This window comes from Dipodomys spectabilis, unplaced genomic scaffold, assembly GCF_019054845.1.
Source record: "Dipodomys spectabilis isolate Male_0828 unplaced genomic scaffold, ASM1905484v1 ptg000207l, whole genome shotgun sequence".
Classification (NCBI taxonomy): domain Eukaryota; kingdom Metazoa; phylum Chordata; class Mammalia; order Rodentia; family Heteromyidae; genus Dipodomys; species Dipodomys spectabilis.
The window spans coordinates 9,557,501-9,564,397 of NW_024870884.1; the positions used below are offsets into that span (position 1 = coordinate 9,557,501).

General features: G+C 44.1%; 1 non-coding gene across 1 annotated transcript; it reads right to left on the minus strand.

Annotated features, from left to right (window-relative positions):
• Positions 1 to 5,764: 5,764 nt before the first annotated feature.
• Positions 5,765 to 5,841, minus strand: Trnaa-ugc. Its single transcript has one exon. It is a non-coding gene; the product is annotated as a tRNA-Ala (tRNA).
• Between the last annotated feature and the right edge of the window lie 1,056 nt (positions 5,842 to 6,897).

Genomic DNA, 6,897 nt, shown 5'->3' on the forward strand with positions numbered 1-6,897 from the left:
TTCCTTCTCAGAATCGCCTCCAGCTGTCTCCCCCCCCCCCCCACACACACACACACACCATCCAAAAGTGATGAAAAAGGACTTTTTTTTAATATATTTTTGTTATTTTAAAGATAGTGTAGAGGGAGTTACAGTTACATGAGTAAGGTTTTTGTTTTTTCTCCTACCATCTTTGTTTTTTCTCCTACCATCCCTCCCCTCCTCGACTCCCCAACTCCTCCCTCCCCACTCCCCCAGAAGTTGTAAAGGTCGATTTCAACATAGTGTCTTGTACATCTCATTGTTACACTGAGTCAGTATGTATCATTATTTCAGCTTTTTATTCCCCTTCCCATCTCCAAATTAGAAAAATGTATATACAAGATGTAAGGCACTAGAATCAAATACAGTGAAAACAGGCATTATACCATGGGAGAAACAAAAAAGAAAAATCACATAGTACATTATAAGTACATTAAAAAGAACAGCAACAAAGATAAAACCTCTTGTGTCCCTAATTTCACTTAGCATCATCTTATATGGTCATATAAGATATGTGGTCATAGCTTTTGACCTTTTCTGCTTGTTCTAAACATATGCTATATTGCAAATAAGGGAAACCATGGGATCTAGGTTTCTTTGGGCCTGGCTTACTTCACTTAATGTAATTTTTTCCAAGTCTTTCCATTTCCTAACAAGTGGGACAATGTCATTCTTTCTGATGTAGGCATAGAATTCCATTGTGTATATATACCACATTTTCTTGATCCATTCATCTACTGAGGGGCATCTGGGTTGGTTCCATATCTTAACTATGGTGAATGATACTGCAATAAACATAGTTGTGCTGGTTGCCTTAGTATGACCTTGTTTGTGATCATTTGGGTAAATACCTAAAAGTGGGATTGCTGGGTCATAGAGGAGCTCTATGTGGAGTCTTTTGAGAAACCTCCATACTGCCTTTCAAAGTGGTTGAACAAGTTTACACTCCCACCAACAATGCAGTAAGGTTTCCTTCTGTCCACATCCCCTCCAGCATCTGTTATTATTAGAGTTCTTGATTATAGCCATTCTAACTGGGGTGAGGTGGTATCTCAATGTTGTTTTGATTTGTATTTCTTTTATGGCTAGAGAGGTTGAGCATTTCTTCATGTGTCTAGTGGCCATCACTCTTTCCTCTTCAGAGAAGTTTCTCTTTAAGTCTTTCACCCACTTATTCATCAGGCAGTTGTTTCTTTGAGGATTTGTTGTTGGGGGATTTAATTTTTTTGAGTTCTAAGTATATTTTACACATGAGACCCTTGTTCATTGTATGGTTAGTGAAGATCTTCTCCCAATCTGTGGGAGATTAAGGACTTTCTCAAGTTCTACTTACAAAGCATGATATATCAATCATCATAATGGGATGCATGCAGACATAAAGATGTTTGCGATCTGTGGCCCAGTGTTATGTTTTAAGTCAGAAACTATGAGGTTAGTGTTTGGTACCCTCCACATCCCCTTCCTGCTTCCTCCTGCCTCCTTTCATGATCCTCCCACCCCATACTCCCAGGTATTCTCATGTTGTTTCCTGACACCTCCAAGACAAGAAGGGTTTTCTGTGGTACCAGTAGTGGATTGTGCCCATGCTATCACTATGATTTAGGTAAATGCCTCCCCCCAAGTCCACCTTGGTCCTCCAGGTGGTAGATCTTTAGGATGTGGGACATCGAGGAGAGGAGGATTCTCAGGTCACCAGACACATGCCATGCAAGGAAGGTATGAGACCCCAACCCCTTCCTTGGACTTCTTTGCTTCTTGGTTGATGAGGTAAGTGAATTACTTCGCCACAATCACCCAGGCAATGCCATCTGGTACCCCTACTTGAGGACCAGGGTAGTAAATCCACCTAATCTTGGACAGGAACCTCCAAAACCATGAACCACAATAATCCTCTTTATAAGTTACCTCAATAGTTTGCTTTAGTGACAGAAAAGTTAACTAATGTGCCACCCTATCCCATTTGAGACCTGGCCAAACATACATACTCTCCACCAGTTAACATCTCCCTTTTGCTTCCATCTATGCCAATAGTTTCCTAGTTGCATTCATCTTTTATCAATCAGGATCAATTATAAAATACACAAAACCCAGATCTAGTGCCTTCAATACATACAAGTTGCTCTCAAAAAGCGTAAGAGAGAAATGTCATTCCTGTATCCAAGAAACAGAAATAGTACAGAATTTCTCTTCTTTATTTCAATTCAAAAGTATTTTTTTGGTTTTTTTTTTGGGGGGGGGTCTGGTTGTGGGGCCTGAACTCTGGGCCTGGGTACTGCCCCTCAGCTCTTCAACACAACGCTAGCGCTCTACCACTTGAGCCACAGCGCCACTTCTGGCTTTGTTCTTTTTGCTTATGTGGTGCTGAGGAATCGAACCCAGGGCCTCAGGCATGCAAGGCAAGCACTCTACCACTGAGCCACCTTCCCAGCTCTCAACTCAAAAGTTTAATATTTTGTTCTATATTAAAATACTAATTCAATGCTTGTGATCCCAGCTACATAGTAGGGAGATGGGATCTGGCCTGCGCAATCTTAGCCACTTGGTAGATGGTAGGGTCTGGCATCTGTCTTCATGGTGGGGGAAGGTGAAGCCCCAGCCTCCCAGGTGATAGGCATGCCTGACTCCCTGGAGGCAGGGGCAGGAACTTGGATGATAGGTTACTAAACCTGTTGGTCCAGTGCCTGGGACTCCAAGTTTCCTGTGACCCTGACCCCTGACCCTCACATTGTTTCCTAACAGCGTTAAGTGTATTTGCTGGCTGCTGGTCTTTGAGGCAGGAGTCCACCATAAATACTCTGGATTCAGCCTCTCACAATGTAGCTTCTTCATTTTCTCTCTGTACAACACATGGAATGCAGAGTTCGTAGGATCATGGTCCAAGACCAACCCCAGGCAAAAATGAGAAACTTGACTGGGTGCTAGAGGACTCACGCCTATAATCCTAGCTACTCAGAAGGCTGAGATCCATAGGATGATGATTGAAAGCCAACTGAGCAGAAAAGCCCATGACACTCCATCTCCAATTAACCAACAAAAATCCACTAGGCTGAAGGTGTGACTCAAATAGTGAGAATGTCAGCCAAGGAAAGCTGAGCAAGCTCCGGGCCCTGAATGATAGAACGCTTATCTAGGAAGTGTGAGGTGCTGAGTTCAATCCTTAGTATTGCCAATTTTTTTTTTTTTAATGGGAGAGATCCAAAATATGCTTTGCAGCCTTCCTGGCAGCTCAACACGCTATTCTGTATACTTCCAGTAAGTCTCTGCTTTAATCATCCCCATTTTTTATCCTTCCAAATACCAGATGCAAATTCCTCTTTGCCTAGCTATCAACTGCTGGGAATATTCAAATTCTTGTCTGTTTGTTTGTTTTTAATGCCAGTCCCCAGGCTTGAACTCAAGGCCTGGGCACTGTCTCTGAGCTTTTTATGCTAAAATTAGTGCTCAATCACTACAGCCACAACTCTACTTCTGGCTTTTTGGTCATTCATTGGAGGCAAGAGTCTCATGGACTTTCATGCCCAGGCTGGCTTTGAATCAGGATCCTTAGATCTCAGTCTCCTGAGTAGCTAGGATCACAGATGTAAGCCACCTGGGCCCAGCTCTTTGCCTTGCCTTTTATCACAGGAGAGTCTGGGTAAGCCAGGAGGAAAGCACTTTGCAGAACTTTGTCTCTGCAGATCAGACCCCTCACCTTCATCTTCCTAAAAGTAGAACATGTATCACCTGACCTTTATGCAACTTAGAAGTCACCTCTCTCTGTGGTAATGGAAAAGTCCACTGGAGACGTTGCGGGTGGGGAGCATGGAAGACAGTACAGTCAATCTGTTTCTCAAGGAAAATAACTTCACTCCTGTTACCACATTTCTCCCCCCAACCACCACCAATTCTCCTGTGAATCCTTAGCAGCTAGTTTTTCTCTGACCCAAACCTCAAGACTGGGCTGTCTTTTCCTGCAAGATCTTGCTTGTTCTGCTTTTTTACACTACAGAGAAATTCAGACCTGTCCCTGCATGCTGACATTGGAGGACCCCACCTTAATCCCATCATTCACTCGCCAAGAAGCAGAACATGCCCACTAGAATTCATCCCAAGTCATCCCTATTCCTCACCCACTGCATTTACCACTAACTCCACTGGGAATCCACTTTTTCCTGTATACCCCTACTGCCAAGTCTAAATCAACACCACCTCTCATTTCTCAGCCTACTAGTTTCCTCCTCCATCCATTCTTCTCTCACCTGTTCTTTAAAAATACACACGTGGAAGCTGGGTGCCAGTGGCTCATTCCTATAATCCTAGCCATTTGGGAGGCAGAGAGCACTGAGGATTGCACTTGCAGCCCATGCAGGAAAATCCATCATACTCTTATCTTCAAGTAACTACAAAAGAGCCAGAAGTGGAGGTGTGGCTCAAATGACGGAGTGCTAGCCTTGGGAGGTCGGGGGAAGCTCAGAGATAGTGCCCAGAGTTCAAGTCCTAGGACCAACAACAACAACAAAAAGCTCTCCTAAGCTTTCCCTTAAAAACTTTCTGGAATTTTTCATGTGCTCTTATAATAAAGACTAAAATCACTAGCAAGACCTCATGACTTTCCTTTGTCCTTCATAGCACACTCCTGGCCCTCTCCTCCCTTGTCCTGTGACCAGATATACTGTCCTTTTATTTCATTGAACTTGGAGGACCAAACTGTTTCCCAATTTAGGAATTTTGCACATGTTCCTCCTCAAACTGCTCAGGCCACTTCTTAGCTTCTTATGTGATTTCACACCATTGTATTTCACAACAGTGATCATGCTGTGGGATACTTTAGTATGAAAGTTTGCTCTTCTCTGTCTGTGTGTGTGTGAATGTATGTGACATGCACTCACGCGTATGTGCATGGGATACCTTAGTATGAAAGTTCACCCTTCCCCTTGTGTGTGTGTGTGTGTGTGTGTGTGTGTGTATGTGTGCATGCATGTATATGACCTCTAAATCCTCTACTCCAGCATCTGAATAAATGACATTTGAAGTTGTGAGGATCAGAAAGCAAGAGGCCTCAGAGTACTTGAAGAGTGGAGGTGGGATCTCTCATGAGGGATGGTGGATTCTGTTTTCTTCAGCTTGGAGGATGAAGCAAAGCTGCCTGAAGACGCTTGTGCCCAGGCGGCTCAGATTCACAGGAGTATTGCAGCAGAACCACCTGAGAGGTGGCAGCACTGCTTACCATGATTTATGAAGCTCTTACTTAACACTCCTTGTTCCCTGTAAAGGAATTTCATCCCTGGTGATTTCATTAGTGAAAGCATTGTGCAGTGGACTGAGATAAAGCTGGCCTAGGACATGTGTACAGCTTGAATTCCAAGTCCCCCCAGGGGGATGCTCACTTATGGAGGTCTTGTTCCCCATCACACCCCCACTGACCCTAGTTGTGCCCAAGGACACCTGTTCTCAGCCATATATATATATATATATATATATATATATATATATATATATATATCAGAATGTAAATGACTAATGGCATCAGCTATGTCTCCACTCCTTCAAAGGTCAGAGGAATGCAAGACCTGGGCTGATATTGTGAAATGACACAGAAAACCTGTTCTAGCAGAAGCACTGGAGAAAGCTGGGATTTCAGTTCTTTTTGTTTTTGGCCATGGGGCCTGAACTCTGGGCCTGGGTGCTGTCCCTCAGCTCTTCAGCTCAAGGCTAACGCTCTACCACTTGGAGCCACAGCACCACTTCTGGCTTTTTCTGCTTATGTGGTGCTGAGGAATCGAACCCAGGACCTCTTGCATGCAAGGCAAGCGCTCTACCACTGAGCCACCTTCCCATCACGGATTTCAGTTCTTGTTCCAAAGAGTCCCTTCTTCACCTCTGTGACCCTGCACAATCCCACCTCACACAAGTTCAGATACCACAGGAAATTTGCTTCTACTCCCTTCCCACTTTCCCATGTACTACACTGGTTCATAGTCTCCGGTCCAAAGACAGTCTGTCCCAAAGAGTGGACATGATGGACTTACATTTACCTTAGCAGCATTGTGTCATTCTAGGCTACCAGGGAATATATGGACAAAACAAGATCTCCATTTGTTTCTCAGGCCATTCAGAAGACCCCAGCAGCCCTTGGGCTTTTTGCTCTTCATGATCTATGCTTCCTGAGGTCTGGGATGAAGAAGCAACTGGGGCTGGCAAACTTCTGTGTTGGCAGGAGAAATCAGAGCCCCTTTCTTTTTTTCATTTTTAATCCTCCCATGTCACACTTGTCTGCAAAGACTTCGTGGGAATGTATTTCCTTCTCAGCATACCCACTTAAGATTATTAGACTAACCTACGAGCAGTGGTTCATATCTGTAACCATAGCACTTGGGAAGCTGAGGCAGAAAAATTGAGAGTTCGAGGTCAGCCTGAGCTAGAGTTAGAGGTTGTCATTTTTAAAATACATATCAAAGGCTGGGAATGGGTCCCCATGGCAGAGTGCTTGCCTAGCATGTACAAGAGTTCTACCTGAAACACTTTTAAAAAACAAACAAACAGGGGCTGGGAAGGTGGCTCAGTGGTAGAGTGCTTGCCTTGCACGCATGAGGCCCTGGCTTCCATTCCTCATCACCACATAAGCAGAAAAAGCCAGAAGTGGCTATGGCTCAAATGTTAGCTAGCCATGAGCTGAAGAGCTGAGGGACAGCACCCAGGCCCAGAGTTCAGACCCATGACCGACAAAGAAAAACAAATAAACAAACAAACATAGGAGGCTAGGAGTGTGGCCTAGTGGTAGATTGCTTGTCTAGCATGCATGAACCCTGGGTTCAATTCCTCAGTACCTCATAAACAGAAAACACTGGAAGTGGTGCTAAAGCTGAAGTGATACTGTACTAGACTTGAGCAAAAGAA